General features: G+C 52.8%; 1 protein-coding gene across 1 annotated transcript in view; it reads left to right on the plus strand.

The window, feature by feature from the left end:
- Nucleotides 1-4,172: 4,172 nt before the first annotated feature.
- The window catches only part of SMAD3 (SMAD family member 3), a 252,296-nt gene continuing 240,503 nt past the window's right edge, over nucleotides 4,173-15,965 (plus strand). The window contains exon 1 of the mRNA XM_079768745.1: nucleotides 4,173-4,549. The gene's annotated coding sequence lies outside the window, so the exon portion shown is untranslated. The remainder of the gene's footprint in view (nucleotides 4,550-15,965) is intronic.

A 15,965-nucleotide genomic window follows, 5' to 3' on the forward strand; every position in this document is an offset into this window, starting at 1 on the left:
TCGGCATCTCCTTGCCCCCCCCACAACCACAGTCATGGCCTTCCAGCAAATCCTGCTCTTTGATTAAGTAGCTTAGCTGGATTCTGTTACTTGTAACCAAAACCAGGCCAGAGCCAGGCGGACAAGATGTGGCGCCTTCCTTTCTAGAGCTCGGTCCAGTGCAGGGACAGACAGGCAACAGTCTACAATGCCCCCTGGGGGAAGTGCTCCGATGGGGAGCAGGCAGTCAGTGCCCAGCGCCTGAGCAAAGGGCAGTGAGGGGTGGGGGGGCTGGGGAGCCTCTCTGGGCACTGAGAGCCTCTGGTCAGAAGCTTGGCACTGGGGGCATGAGGAAGGCACTGTCCTGCTGCATTTACAGTGACACACCCCAGGTCTGTGCACCTGACCCTGATTCTAAAATATTTATATGAGCCCTAGTGGTTTGGCTCAGTGGATAGAGCATTGGCCTTCGGACTGAAGGGTCCTGGGTTTGATTCCGGCCAAGGGCACATGCCCGGGTTGCGGGCTCAATCCCCAGTGGGGGGCGTGCAGGAGGCAGCCAATCAATGATTCCCTCTCATCATTGATGTTTCTATCTCTCTCGCCCTCTCTCTTCCTCTCTGAAATCAATAAAAAAAATATTTTAAAAAGTAAAAACAAAATAAAATATTTATATGAGAGAGAGAGAAAGAAAGAGAGAGAGAGAAAGAGAGAGAGAGAGAAAAAGAGAGAGATTAGTGATTACTTTGTGCCAGGCACTGGTCCAGGTGCCTAGCACCATCTCATTTCATTTTTTCAACAGCCTGTGAGGCAAGTTTTGTTCTCATTTTCAAATGAAGAAATCAAGACTCAGAGCGGGAATCCACATGCCCATGGTCCCACAGGTAGGAAGTGGCCAGGGAGCCGCCATGTTGCCGTAAAACCAATCCAGCCCTCCTCTGGCCAGCAGCGCCGCTTTCTGGCACGCAGCGTGTCCCGCAGAAGGAAGCAGCACCCCGGGAGCAGCCGGGAGACATGTCAGGGTGCCTGCCAAGGACGGCTCAGACACCCCCTCACCAGCTCATTGCCCTGGCAGCAGCCCCGTGGCACTTACCCACCTCCCTTCCCAGCTTCCTTTCAGAACTGTCCACTCTTAGTTTTCAGGGAACCCTAAGAGCTGGCCTGGGGAAACGGCACTCATGGGCCAGAAGTCCTAAGGCAGGTCGTCAGCATCTCTCGGTGTGTCTCCTCCCCCATCTGGAAAATTGAAACTAAAATAAGTGCTTCAGGACGGAGGGTCTCCTTGAGAGCTATATTTTTATGGATTTTAGCAAGAGAAGAAGGGAGAGGGATGGAGAGATGGAAACACTGATGAGAGACACATGGCTCACGCTTAACCACTGGGCCACACTAGCCAGGCAGGTCAGAGAGTCTTAAAGTCATAGTGTCCTTCGTGGAAGGCTATGACATTTTGACATATTTAATTACATAGTACAAGAGCACATTTATAGTAGAAAATATAAATATATATCATTTCTGTAGGATAGTGTATCTTTAAAAAAACAACACAACTACACGTAGAATTTAAAAATCAGCAATGCCTTCCTGGAACTGTTCTCTCTGTAAACTGAGAAAGAATCACCAGATGATGTTTCAGGGAGAACTCTACGGCCAGCTCATCCTGCAGGTGCCAGCGTGAGAACCCCTGGGCTGGAGACGGGAGACTGTGCATCTGCGCCTGCCCCTCAGGGAACCGGGACACGGTACAGGGGAGCCCCTGGGCCCCGGAAAGGCTGTTCCTTCCCTCACCCCTTCCCTCACCCGAGACCCCCATCTCCCCAGTCTAGGGCCTCAAGCCCTTAAACAATTGTCTGAGGGAGATCCAGGCTATTAAAGTAATTTACATAGTAATTAACAAGGTTCCATTAGCTGGTTCCTGGAGCTAGAACACTCTGCCTCCCTCTCCCTTTAGGGGTCCAGGTCCCAGGCTGGGACTGGGTTTGGCTGGTGGAGCAGGGAGGGGAGGAATTCTTCATGCTCACGTGTCCCCGCCCCACACCCAAGGAAGAGAAGCAGTGGCTGTGGGAGGCCCCAGCTGGCTGGGTAATGAGGTCTGGGGCAAAGAGGCGCCTCCTGAGCACGTGGAGCCTGAAACCCCAAGAAGAAAGGCAGCCTCAAGCCTCGCAGTCACGTGTCCTCTGCAGCCGGGGCCTGGTGCCTCTGAGAGCTCCTCTCTCGTGATGACACAAAGATGCTCAGGCCCTAATGGGCCTCTTGGCAGCAAATTATATTTGTGACCGTAACAAGGCACAAAGCTGTGCTGGTTACAGCCTCTCAGCACCCCTGGGAGGGAGATGTCTCCCCCATTGTGGGGAGGAGGAAACCCAGGACCAGAGAGGGGAAGTGACTTGCCCAGGGCCATGCAGCCTGCACGTAGCGGAGGAAACTAGAACCCGGGTCCTCAGTCGCATCCGGCTCTTCCCACTGGGCCTGCGGTTTGTGAATGGCCCGTGGACCGCAGAATGGGGGACCCTCCGAGTGGTTTGCCTCGAGGCCAGGGCTGTTGAGGGGAAGTCCGCCCCCATCTGCCCCTCACTTGGAACAGGGCACTTAGTTCCTTGCTGACGGCTAGGTAGGATTTTGTTGGGAGCCCACAGCTAGAACGTCTTGACTGCCACTGCACCGCTCCAGATGGGCCTAAGGAGGGGCTTGGCACAGGGCCACTTCATTGCCTATCCAACTGCGAATGGTTGTGCGACACAGCGAATGGTTGTATGACCCTCTGAGGCTCCAGTCGGGGTCCCAGGTCCCCTGTCCTGGTCTGCGCACCAGGCTCCCTGCAGGTTGGGTCCAGGACTCCCCACCTGACCGGGCCCTGCAGCTCCTTAATCACATCACCAGCCCTCTCACTGCTCTGTGAGCTTTCCTTTGGCTCTCCTGTCTACGGCCCACCAAGGAAAAGGAGACAACAAAGGTCGGGAAATGACAATGATCCCGGGTCTCCACGAGTTTTGAATGGTTTTCCTACCCTTACTTGCCCAGCAGACATTTCTGGAGCTGTAAGTGTGAGCCTCTGAGGACAGAAAGACACATGAGCACGAGTCCTGCCCTCGGAGAGCTTATGGGAAGACACAAGACAGATTCACTAGCCGTGATTCCCATAGACGACATACGGGGTGCAGTGCTGAGGGTGCCCAGGCCCCAGATAGGGAAAGGAGGGCTGGGTGACTCCTGATGGCGAGAACAGGGCAGATGCTATGGAACACCGCACAGGGTTGGAGATGCCTGAGCCACTTTGAAGATGGAGGAGGAGTTGGCCCAGGGGGAGGGGGGAAGGCATCTTCCCACTGGAGAGCCTGGCATGCGGGGGCTCAGGGTGGGATAGCAGAGGGCGCGTGTGTGTGTGTGTGTGTGTGTGTGTGTGTGTGTGTGCGCGCGCGCTGAGGGAGGGTGGGGCCTGGGCCAGCAGGGGACGGCCGGGATGAGGAGCCCGGTGAGGGGCAGGACCATTGCCGCCCGCTCTTCTCTGCTGTTTCTTCTTAGGCCCTCTTCTGAGGGACCCCTTAGGCGATGGGAGGGGCCAATAGGGGGTTCGTAGCGTGGGAGCATGCACACATTGCTGTGTGGCACGGGGCACTTCTTGCACCGTTTTGGCTCTCAGTTTCCTTATTTGAAAAATAGGCATATGATGCCCACTCTGCCAACTTCCTCAGATATTCAGCAGGATGCGTGGCACCTAGTAGGTGCTCAGCTCCTGTCTGCCCTGATGGGAACGGCAGGCGGCTCTCACCGGGGGGAGGGGCAGTCACAGTGGTTAGCTGCAAGAGGGCCTTGAGTCAGAGGAGCCGCGCCTGCCCCTGTGGGTCTGAGGTTGGGGTGCCTCTCCCCCGACTCCCCCATGCAGCTCATGAGTCAGGTTTTCCGGCTCCTGCGATTTCACTGCTCCCTGCCAGCCAAGCTGTTTTGCAGACCCAAGTTGGCAATGACAGATTCTTCTCGCTTGGCCCTCCGCTGGCCAAACCGCGGAAAGTATGTGAAACACGCAGCCCCAGGAATGTGCAAGCTTCCATTGGCCGGGCTTGGCAGGGGCCGGCCGTTTCTCAGCCAGCACTTTTGACTAAGACTTCTGCCGCTCAGGGTTCCCACGAGCTTGTCAGCTCGGTTTCTCAACATCGTTTATACCTTTTTTCCTTCCTCCAGAAAATTAACCCTAAAGTAGGCTCTGGATCAGACCATTCTGGAAGCCGGGCCTTCTCTCTGTTAGAAGCTGGCCTGGTCCTGGGCGGGGGACCTGCTCCTGTAGGCTTCCTGCGCCCAGGCAGCCTGAGTGAGAGGATTCTCTGCTGAAAGGGATGCCCAGGGGTCTTCCAGATCTTCTGCTTCCAGAAAGATCTGGCGAACCCATTCCAGACCCCTGCAACTTTGACTTAAAATGATCCTCCCCTGGGATGAAAGGAGGGAGACAGGCTGGAAAGAGCAGGCAGGGACTCTGGACCTCGGCACGCCTCGATGTCAGTTGCACGTCTGCTCCCGCTCGGTTCCGTCAGTGAAATGGCAACGATGACCCACCTCCACCTAGTTCCTGCACGCAGTAGGTGCACCGCTGTTTCCTCTCTTCGTATTTCTTGGTCCCTGATTCTGCTATCTCATCCCAAAGTTGTCTGGCAAATGAAAGCATGGAGGTCTTTCTACGCCTCAACACCTTCTGCTCTTGGCGATACCCTCTTTCTCCTCTCGGGTCAACAGTTTAAAGCATGGAGCCAGTAGTTACTAAGCATCAGTTCTGTGCGAGGAGCAGAGCTAGGCCTCACGGATTGGAAAGGATCTTCTGGTCTGGAGAGGGAGCAGGCACCGCAGGGGAAATGGCCGGCTGGATACAACGCCCCTGGAGGAGTAGTCACATTGCCGCTGTTCACTCCCCTGCACACAGCCACTCATTCCTGAAATAAGCAGTTGGTGCCGGAGGAGGGCCTGGCCGCCCTCAGCCCTGGGGAAGGTCAGGCCTTTCCACCTGACATCCCGGTTCTATTTGCTGGGAAGTGAGACATGAAAGGGCATGCTGTGCCCGCTGCTTAGAACACCCTGTCTTTTGCTACCAGGACTCACAGGCGGGGATAGAGGCGCTCAGGGCAGGGGCAGGGGCAGGGGCAGGGTCTCTAGAGAGCCCTTGGGGATGGGGAGGGGCCCAGCGGAGAGGGAGGGGCCCACTCTCCTTTAGGACCTTCACTGCCTTAGCCAGGTCCCGGGCCTCTCCCACTGAGCGCCCTCAGCACTTGATCACAGACAAGCAGGCTGTGTGGACTTGCTTTACCTCCCCCTGAGCCCACTGTGAATTCTTAACAGTAAGGGCTTCATCTTATTTTGATTTTCCAGGTGCCTATCTCAGTGCCTTGGTGTTGAATAGGTGTCCAATAACTGTTACTGAGTAAATAAAGTAACAGATTGCTTAGCTTTTTCTATGAGATGGGGGACAGGGCCAAGAGCCCCTGTGCTGTCTCCCTTTGCCAGGCTGTCCTCATGCTTCGTCAGGGCCCGGGCTGTTCTTGCTCTTCCCCCGCCAGTACTCCGGCCCCAGCCAGGGCCCAGGCCTCCGCCTGAGCCCCACACGCATCCTCCGTGGCAGCCTCGGGCCAGGGTGGCCACTGGGACATGGCAAGGACGGAGAGCTCCCGCTGGCCTGGCGCACGACTCCTCGGCCTTAATTTATAGGAAATGTGACTCCATCACTCAAAGCCCGCGCCTGGCCTTGGTTGGTGCAGGTAATGGTGATATAGGCTCATTTATGCAAGATTATCCTTTTATCACATTTCCAGACTCATTTATGAGGCTCATGTTTCCCCCTGAGGGCGTCATCAAGCAAGTTAAGTTGTACTATTTCCCTCCCGCAGCGAACTGGCGGGAGCCTCCCTCGCTGACGGATGAGGCCCGCTGCCTTTGCCAAATAGGGTCGGCGTGATGGATCTTTTACTTGTGAATATTATAGCTGGGAATTAGCATGTTTATTGAGGTAGAATGTGTTTGTTTACATTCCACTACCCATGGCATTACCTCTTATGACCTGACTTATTTAGTTGAGGATAAGCACAAATGATCCGCATTTTGGCGCCCACAAAAAATTAATGAACTCCCAGATATAACATTCAGCCTTAAGTAAACACTCCAGCGAGGTGGCTGGGGACGGAGGGGCTGGCAGGACGCTGGGGCTTTTGGGTGGTGAGCCCGTGGGACCACCTGGTTCTCTGATCTGACCCGGAAGGGGCAGGAGTAAAGGATGGAGGCTGGGTGGGGGCTGCGGGGTCGGGCTCCCATACAGGGCACAGGGCCAGCACCCAGCTTGTTGCGGGGAGTTGACGTCTGCTGGTGGAGAAGGGAGAAGGGAGGGAGAGGATCGGGACTGTGAGCCCTTCCCCGGGGATTTTCCCGGACTCCCTGGTTGTCTCGATGCCGGTGTGAGAAGGGTGGCCCACGTTTGCAGCCTAAGGGCAGGGAAGGGGGATGCTTGGCCGAGTTATCACCCGAACCTGCTCCTCCCCTAACACGGTCACCTACAGCAGCTTTGAAACCCAGCTTCTCTCTTCATCCCGTGTGCCTGTGGGCAGCACCATCTGGGGTCCAAACACTGACAAACCCAACACCCTCTTGTTTTGGAAGAATCTCAGATACAGGGAAGTGGGAGGACTTGGTCAGGGTTTTGAGGCAGAAGGAAACCAGAACCCTGTACATATGGAGCACTTAATCCATGAATTAGTGCTTGTCAGTCGTGTTATTTTTCATTCCTGCAGCCCTGGCTTCCTAACAATTGGGAATTGATGGAAAGAGACAGAGGGAGAGAGAAACTGATTCCTTCAACCCTCTCCATCCCTCTCCCCTCATTGGGTCCTGATGCGGAGTTTGGGGTCCTTCCTGTGGAGCCTGCGGAGTTCCCATGGGGGGTGGGGGTGAGGGTGGGGGAGTGGGACAGAGCGAGGTGCCAGACTCGATTTCGGTCAGTTTCAACCACCAGTCTCTCCGGGATCTGGGGAAGCTAAGCAGACCTCAGTCTGTTTATCTGTGAAATGGGGCCAGCCTCCCTGGTAATCTGGGAGGCAGCCGGGTTCCTATCCAATTTGTCTCCGAATCACCAGTGCCCAGCACAGTGTTGGGCATGCAGGAGGTGTTCAGTGGTGGTTAGAGGGTGGGCGACTAGACTGGACTCTGTAGATCGGGGTTCAGAAAGTGTTTTCTGTAAAGGATCAGCAGTTTTGTCAGCCATACAATCTCAACCGAACTGCTGTCGTGCAAAAGCAGCCCCGGATGAGGGGTAAAGAAACGCGTGTGGCTGTGGTCCAGGAAGACTGTGTTTGTGCCGTCAGGCGGCGGCTGGTTCGGCCACAGCTCTTCATCTCTGTGTCGTGAGGCCACGGCAGTCTTTGGACTCGGATGGCTGGACTGAAACCCCAGCCCCGCCGCGTTTTAGCAGGGTGGCCTTAGGCATGTGGCTTACCCTCTCTGAGCCTCCATTTCCTCCTCTGTGGATCAGAGGACAGTGACGTGGACTGTTTTTGGTATTTTCCTCACCAGCCTGCAGGGCTGGCTCAGAGAAGGAGCGCCGGCAAGACTTGCAGACTGGCTCAAAATGGTCTCTGACAGTGACAGTTCCTGGTATGTGTGCAGTGCTTTTCAATTCATAGTGCATTTTACACACCCCATCCCTTCAAAACGGGCATGGTGTTGTTACTGTGCCCACTTTACAGATTAGAAAACCAAGGTCTAGAGAGACATAGAGACTTTCCAAAGGTCTTATTCCATTCGGGCTGCTGTAACAAAATACCATAGATGGCATGGCTTATATTAATTCATTCTCACAGTGCTGCTGGCTAGAAACTCCAAGATCAAGGTGCCAGCAGATTAAGTGTCGGGTGAGAGCCCATTTTCTCCCAGACAAGGGAGCTATCTGGGGCCTCTTTCACAAAGGCACTAATCCCATTTAGGAGGGCTCTGCCCCCGTGACCTAACCACCTCCCAAAGGCTCCACCTCTCCGAATACCAACACACTGGGCATTAGGATTTCAGCATGTGAATTTTGGGCGGAGACAAACATTCTGTCTATAGCAGGCAAACAACCAGGGATTAAACAGGGATTAAAAGGCACAGAACAGGGATTAAAAGCAGATATTTCAGCAGAGGGGCCTTGCATTTTCTCCACTACCCCAGAGTTGTCGTAAATAAATCTTCTCCCCAGTCTGCTACCCTGCCGTGGGCACCAGCAAGTGGGCTGGCCCTGCGGGCACTTGGGAAGGATGTAGGCCAGGGGCCTGACCTCTCAGTGAGCGGGGCCGCTTATCATCTCCTTAACTTTTGAGACTTACGGGCTAGGGACGTGGGGATCTTGGCTCTGCAGTGAAGATCCAGAGCTTGGGTGATCAGACTGTGGTTGGAGTGAGGTGACACGCGGCAGGCTGGTGCCGGAAGCAGATGGGCAAGCAGTTCTGACCAGCTCGGAGAGCAAGCTTTCAATATCCTATACAGCAGGAAACCCTGAATCGGGTAGGGATAGCATTTGGTAACAAGTAACCAAGACCCAAAAAACTAAGGCTTAACAAAAACACAAAGCAAAACAAAGCACACAAGGCGAGGCCTCTCTTTCTCTCAGGTGCCATGCAACCCAGGTGGTCGGGGCTGGGGCAGCAACTCCAAGATGTCATCCAAGGCTCTGGCACCTCCCGTCTTCCTCCTCAGTCAAGGGGCTCTGCAAGTGGCTTCCACCTTTAAAGGTTACCTCCTGGTCACAAGAGGGCCACCGGAGCACCAACCGTCACAGCCACGTTCCATTTGGGAGAAAGAAGGAAGGGGGAAGTGTGGAAGGGCTGCCTTCCGGCTGAGTCAGCTCCCTCTTAAAGAAGACTTCTTGGGAGCCCCACCCAAGAACAGGACAAGGATGGCTTTTGTCCCATTGGCCAGAACTGGTCATGGGGCCAGCTGTCTCTGTAAGGGAGACTGGGGAGTGTGGATGCTGCGGTTGGTACATTGCTGTCCCAATCAGTGTTGTGCTAGAAAGGAAGAAACGGAGAATGCTACAGGGTGGGCCAACATCAGTCTCTTAATTTGCCTTTCCCTGATTTGCCAGGTGCATAAACTAAGGGCCAGGGAATGAAGCGAGTGGCCCAAGATTGCACAGGAAGTTAGGAGCACACCTGAGATCAGACCCCGGCATTTCTGACTCTGAGAAAAATACTTCTTTCACTGTCTATACCTCTTCGCTCTGTAGCCATATACTTATTCACAAATGATGTCATTATTATTTATCAAACATGAACTATGTGCCAGGTTCTATGCTAAAGGCTTTGCAGGATTGTTCCATTTAATCTGGTACCAACCATTTAAGGTAGACATCGCTATTATTCCCATTTTACAGAGGAATAAGCCGAGTTAGGTGACTGCCCCAGGGCACAGAGATTGTAAGCGATGGAAGGGGCTGGAAACCCAGGTTCCTAACCCAGCCTGTGGGCAACTTAGTGCACGTGATTAAAAGGGCCCACAGACATCCCAGAAGGCTGCTGTGTCAAGATGGGTCTCTTGGTGACCCTGTATTGTCAGGATCGCCTGCAGACCACCCTGACAGTCAGGCAGCAAGCCTAGCGCAGACTGAGGGGGCTCCCGGCTCCCCACCCACCTGGCCAGCCGCCCTCTCCGAGGCTCCTCATTCCAGCCAATTACTCCTAATGGAGTGATATGAAATGTAACTAACTTGGGGAAATATCTGTATACTTTAATTAAATTAGTTCGCAATTAGCCATCTGAGTAATGAGGCTAAGGTGTTTATCTCCCTGTGAGCCGGCGGGCCAGGAGAGCCACGGGCAGAGGGACTTGGTGCGGATAGCGTGGTCCTAGTGACAAGCTCTTCAGGGGTATGGAGGCAGGTGCTAGAGGCCCCCAGAGAGGATTTGACCCAAATTTACCATGATTAAATAAATACAGCACCTCGGAGAGGGACTACTAATTTGTGGGACTAAATTTTTAATGGCTACAGCCTGTTTTTCTTATTAAAGATATATCAGGGCCTTTAATCCAAACACTTCATGGCAAAGGGCTAAAAATTACACGTGCCCGCTGTGTGACCCCGAAGTCCCCAAACATAGTAAATGCCTGGCTGGGCAGACTGGCCACTGTCTGGCAAGGGGCTCCTTACAGGCCTCCAGCTGGCAGGGTGGGGCCGGGTGAGGTGGGTGAAGCATTTATGCTGGGTGCAGAATTTAAGTGGGCACCAAAATACGCAGCAATCAAATAAGATTTTAGTGCAATATATTTTTTATTTTTTTAAAAAAATATATTTTTATTGATTTCAGAGAGGAAGGGAGAGGGAGAAAGAGATAGAAACATCAATGATAAGAGAGAATCATTGATCTGCTGCCTCCTGCATGCCCCACACCTGAGATTGAGCCTGCAACCCGGGCATGTACCCTGACTGGAATCGAACCATGACCTCCTGGTTCATAGGTCGATGCTCAACCACTGAGCCATGCCAGCCAGGCTAGGGAAATATATTTTTTAAAAATCAAAATTAGTGCAAAAAATGTATGACAAACAAAATTTCAAAACTTTAAATAAAGACAGCGTCAGTAGCAATGCCATACAGCACTGAGCCATGCTGGAGTCTGAGCAAAGGCAAAGTCAGTAATACTGATCTTGTCTCTAGTTAAAATTTTGATTTTTTTTTCTCATCATGGATTTTTGGCATTAATTTTTATTTTTTTAAAAATTGCATAAAATATTATGTATACTGATTTCTGAGTTTTCTTGGTGCCTCCTTAAATTGTGTTCCCACAGGCGAGTGCCTCACTCTCCTAACCCTCGTTCCGACCCAGCAGGGTCGCCTCGTAGAGTTTCTGTCTCCTTTGGAAAAATTGCCCTTGTGTGTGTCCCTCCAGGGCTCAGCTGGGTACTTAGGGGCTCTAAGGGGCAGACTTTATGGTGGCTGAGATGGGGGTGGCACTTGGGATCCTAGACCATTGAAACAGAGAGTGGTCTCATGATTGCCCCAACAAGACCCAGAGACAAGAAGCAACTGGCCCGAGGTCGCACAGCAGGTTTGCACCAGAGCTAGAGCAGAAGCTGGGTTGTTCTGATTCCTTACAAGGCTATTCCTCATCAGAGGGAAAAGAACTTTTCAGATGACCAGGGTGAAAGCCATTGCAGAGCTGCCCTCTGAGCAGGGAGGCGCTAATGAATTGACCCAGGGTGGATGGTGTTGACCGGCTGATCCAGCCCCACACACAGCCCCTTCTCTCTCCCAGTGACTGTGTAGGGTTGGCCATGTGACACAGTCCTGGCATTAAGACATAGCAGAAGTCGTTGGGTAGGGCTTATGGGGACAGTCCTGGCATTAAGACATAGCAGAAGTCGTTGGGTAGGGCTTATGGGGACAGACTCAGCTTATGTCCCTTTATTCCTGTTCCTCTTCTCCCTTCATGTCTTGATGTTGCCCTCTGTGCCTAGAGGTGAGCAGCTGCCCCATGGGCGTTTTGTCCTTGAGAACAAGAATGAGAGGATGGTAGAACAGAAAGAGGAGAGGAGCCTGGGACCTGGGGGCCCCTTTAACCCTCTGTCCCAGCCCTGGGCTGCCTATCCCATACTCCTCTTTTTTTTTCCTGCTTAATAAAATGTATATTTTTATTGATTTCAGAGAGGAAGGGAGAGAGAGGGAGACAGAAACATCATTGATTGGCTGCCTTTTGCATGCCCCCTATTTGGGGATCGAACCTGTAACCCGGGCATGTGTCCTGACTGGGAATCAAACCCATGACATCCTGGTTCATAGGTTAATGGTCAACCACTGAGCCATGCCCGCTGGGCTCCCATAACCTTTTCAGTGAGTTAAATTAATGGTGACAAGAACAGCTTTTGGTGAAATTCATTTGGTATTCACATTGCTCACTCCCTGCTTCATTCAGGTCTTTGATCCCTATCACCTGCTCAGGGAAGCCCTCCCTGATTATCCTCTCTAAATAGCTCCCATCACTCTCCATTGCTTTTGCCATTCCTTTTATTTTTTTAACTAGAGGCCCAGTGCATAAAATTTGTGCATGGGGGGGTCCCCTCAGCCCAGCCTGTACCCTCTCCAAACCAGGACCCCTCAGGGAATGTCCAACTGCCAGTTTAGACCCGATCCTGGGGATTGGGCCTAAACTGGCAGTCGGACATCCCTCTCACAATCCGGGAGCACTGGCTCCTAACTGCTCACCTGCCTCCCTGCCTGATCGTCCCTAACTGCCCCCCCCCCCCCCCGCGCTGGCCTGGTTGCCCCTAACTTCCCCCCCCCCACCGGCCTGGTTGCCCCTTACTTCCCTGCTGACCTGGTCGCCCCCAACTGCCTCCCCCACCGCCAGCCTGGTTGCCCCCAACTGGTCCCCCATGCCGGACTGGCCACCCCTAACTGTCCCCCCTGCCAGCCTGGTCGCCTCACACAGCCTGCTGTTCAGTTGTTTGATCGTCCTTCACTAACCCCCCTTGCCGGCCTTGTCGCCCCATGCAGCCTGTGTTCGGTTGTCCGACAAGTTGTTTCAGTCATGACGGCCCCTGGCTTTTTATATATTAGGATGCTTAATGAGGATATTTTTTCCATTGATTTCTAGAGAGTGGAGGAGGGAGGAGGGAAGCAAGAGAAAGGAAGAGAAAGAGAAAGAAAAATTGATGTGAGAGAAACATATTGATTGGTTGCCTTCCGCACACACCCCTACCAGGGCTGAGGAACCTACAACCAAGGTCCATGCCCTTGACTGGGAATCAAACCCGAACCCTTCAGTCCGCAGGCCAATGCTCTAACCATTGAGCAACCAGCCAGGGCTCCCATTCCCTTTTTAATGGCCCTTATCAATCACTGTGTGACATTATGTTATGTAATTATTGGTTACTTGCTTCTCCGTTGGGCTTAGTTCCATGTGGGCAGGGCTCCTCTCTCATTTCATGGCTGTATCCCCAGTGCCTGGAACAGTGGTTGGCATGTAGCAGGTCCTCAATAAATACTGTGAATGATTGGACATACACTGAACCAGTGGGCCCTGAGCCTTCGCTCCTGCCTCTGACACCTGCCAGCTCTCTCTGATGGAAAGTTAATTTGGTCCCGAGAATTAGGACTTCTGCTTCCTCTCTGGCTCAGCCTCTCAGTACCCAATTGTGAATTCCCATTATTGACCCCTTTGCTCCCCGAAGTGATACCACCAGACACTCCAGGTCCCAACCTGCTTGCCCAGCCCTGCCAGCCCTGTCTCACCAGACATCCACTCCCATCCTATGCCCAGTGATGGCTGGGGCCCCTCCACCGGGGACATCCTTCCCCATCCTTCTTCCTCCTCATTCGTGAGGTCATCATTCTGGTGGGATCCCAGGTGTCATGACACCGTGTGAAAACTCCCTGGCTCTCCCGTTGACAATACATCTAGAGCCATTACCTCCTGGTTCTGATTTCCAAGATGGAGCCTGCCTCTGAGAAAACAAAATGAATGGGTTTGGTGCGCCAGACTCCATTAACTGGCTGCCCGAACTAATCAACAGCAGGAACGCAAGGAAATTGCTGGAGCAAATTGAGAAGCCAGATTATGTGGGTCTCTTGACTAAGATTGGAAGAATAATTGTTTGAGGGTTCCATTTAACAGGCTCTGTTTACTAACCCCTGGTCTCTTTTGATATTTCTGCCCCAGTTATTGGGGATATGGCGACACTAAGATCCATAATTTTGATGTTCGGGTAGAGCTCCTCTACCCGAATCCTTCACTTTATAGACGGAGAAGGGTCCAGAGCAGGAAAGGGGGCTCCCCAAGGCCCCCAGAAATTAGAGGTTCCCACTCAGTCTGCTTCTACTTCTGAGAAAACCAGCGCGGGGTTCAAGGAGCCTCCAAGGGCACGTTATTCTGACACGGACACCAGCGCATCCTGAAGGGGCCTGAAGAACGGAGTCTCCTTGACAATGAAGGAAATACTTGGACAAATATGATGGGAGGGGCAGCGTGCCACTGTCTCCAAGTACCTGAGTCTTCCTTGCAGGGTAAGAAGGGTACCCCCTCTGCTAAGAACCCATCTTTCCCTGGAGTTACTGAGAATGCCATGGAGCTGGAGTATCACCGTGTGGGAGGGACAGGGTGGGGACCTGCCGTGAGGCCTGGAGAGGGACGGAGGGCCCAGTTTTCTGGCAGCTGGGGCTAGAGTCTGGGTGTCTGGAGTCCCCGGTCCGGGTGCGGTTCCCTCCTCCACACTGCCCAGTCCCGCTTGCAGAACCAGGATGTTGGTCTGGGAGCCAGCGAGGGTAGACCCCGATGGCGGGCAGTCCCTGCAGGTGTCCTTCGGTTCCCCTGGAGGAATCGGGGCGCAGGGCCTGGAGAGACAGTGAGTGAGCTGGGGGACAGAAGAGGCAGGGAGAATCAGGCTGTGTGGTCAGGGATGCTTCCCAGGCAGGCGGGGACCTCTGCACCTGAAGAAAGAGCAGAACGCAGTGGGCACGGGTCTCGTTTTGTCTTGTCTGTATCAGCACACGGAGGTGCACGCGTGACCAGGGTGCACAAGACGTGCTCAGAGGAAAGTCACTCACTCTACAATTTGTTTGTTTGTTGTTGTTTTTTGGTGTGTGTGTGTGTTTATTATGGGCTGCATTCCTTACCTATCCCATTGGTTTTAATCCTCACCACAACCCTATGAAGGAGGCGGGAGTTTCACTTCCATTGGGCAGTTGGGGAAAGAGGTGCAGAGACGTTAGCTTGCCCAGGCTCACACAGGAAGTTTAGAGAAAGGCTTGAATCCAGGAGTTGATGTTTCCTTTCACCACAGGATACACAATTAGTTATGCTTGGAGCCCTAGGAATGGAGTGTCATGGATAGGTTTGTGGGTGGGCTCACAGGCACGGGGTTCAGGGTACCCGGGGCCCCCATCACAGCTGAGCCCTGGCTCCCTCTGTCATGTGAAAGCCCTTCCAGTAGTCAAAGCGGCCTGACCCCCCAGTCCTCCATGCACTGGCTCTTTCAACAAGCATGCTCGCGCCTTCAATTCTGTCGGGTGCTGTAGCAGATTTGGGGGGTATAAAAGTAAATTCCCTCAGAATTGTCCACCAGGGACTAGATCTGTCCCTGTTTCCTTCTATAGCTCAACCATTACTTATGTCAAAGGACCGCGTCACCCAGGCCGGCCACCTTGGCCACTCATCCCCGTGTCCTCCGTGGGTTTGGCACCACTGCCATCTTTACCCCATGCTTGCACTGCTACCGTCTGAGCGGGCATTCGTTCTTTTAGCAGCTCTACCTCATCTTTAGTGAGGAGTCAGTTTATGGATGATTAAAACCCTAGGGAATTTAACAAGATCCCTAGGGATTTTAACGTGGCGGGCAGTCGAGCCAAGTATCTCCCATCCTATGCTCAGCCAACTGATTTTTGAATTTAAATGGGAAGCTTTACTATTTTTTTTTTGTCTGCTAAATTCCACCTTATTTCAGCCAGCCTATATTTTTTTGTAGGCTATTAGATACTTTCCCACTGTATATTTCATCACTCAAGTGCTTCTGTGAAGCCTGGGAATGCAGCAAGTCTGCTTTGAGAATCTTTGATCAAGGCAGTAAAATGCAGAATAGAACAGAGATGAGGCTGGGCCCTACCACATCTCACCAGTGACCTTCCAATCAATTGTCCTATATTTCTTGTGTGGGGTGGATGTGAGCCTGTATATGTAAACTCGCTTCTTGCCCCATCTCTCCCACATGACTAACAAGAAAGACTTACAAAATGCTTTGCAAAATCAAAATACATTATGTCCGCAGTATCCCATCAGAGGGAAAACCAGGTGAATTTGGCATGACTTTTCTTAGTGAATCCCCACTGATTCCTAGTAGTCACCATATTTTTTTCTAACTGGTTATAAACTAGGAGAATACTATCAGTTGCAAAAGGAAGTTCTGCAAAGGGGGGCAACAGCTTTGCAGGTCGAGGATGACACAATTGCATGGCAGTAGGAGACCCAGCTCCCACCCCCCCCCCCCCCTTAGAAAGT

The sequence above is a fragment of the Cnephaeus nilssonii genome, assembly GCF_951640355.1.
Source record: "Cnephaeus nilssonii genome assembly, chromosome: 4".
NCBI lineage: Eukaryota > Metazoa > Chordata > Mammalia > Chiroptera > Vespertilionidae > Cnephaeus > Cnephaeus nilssonii.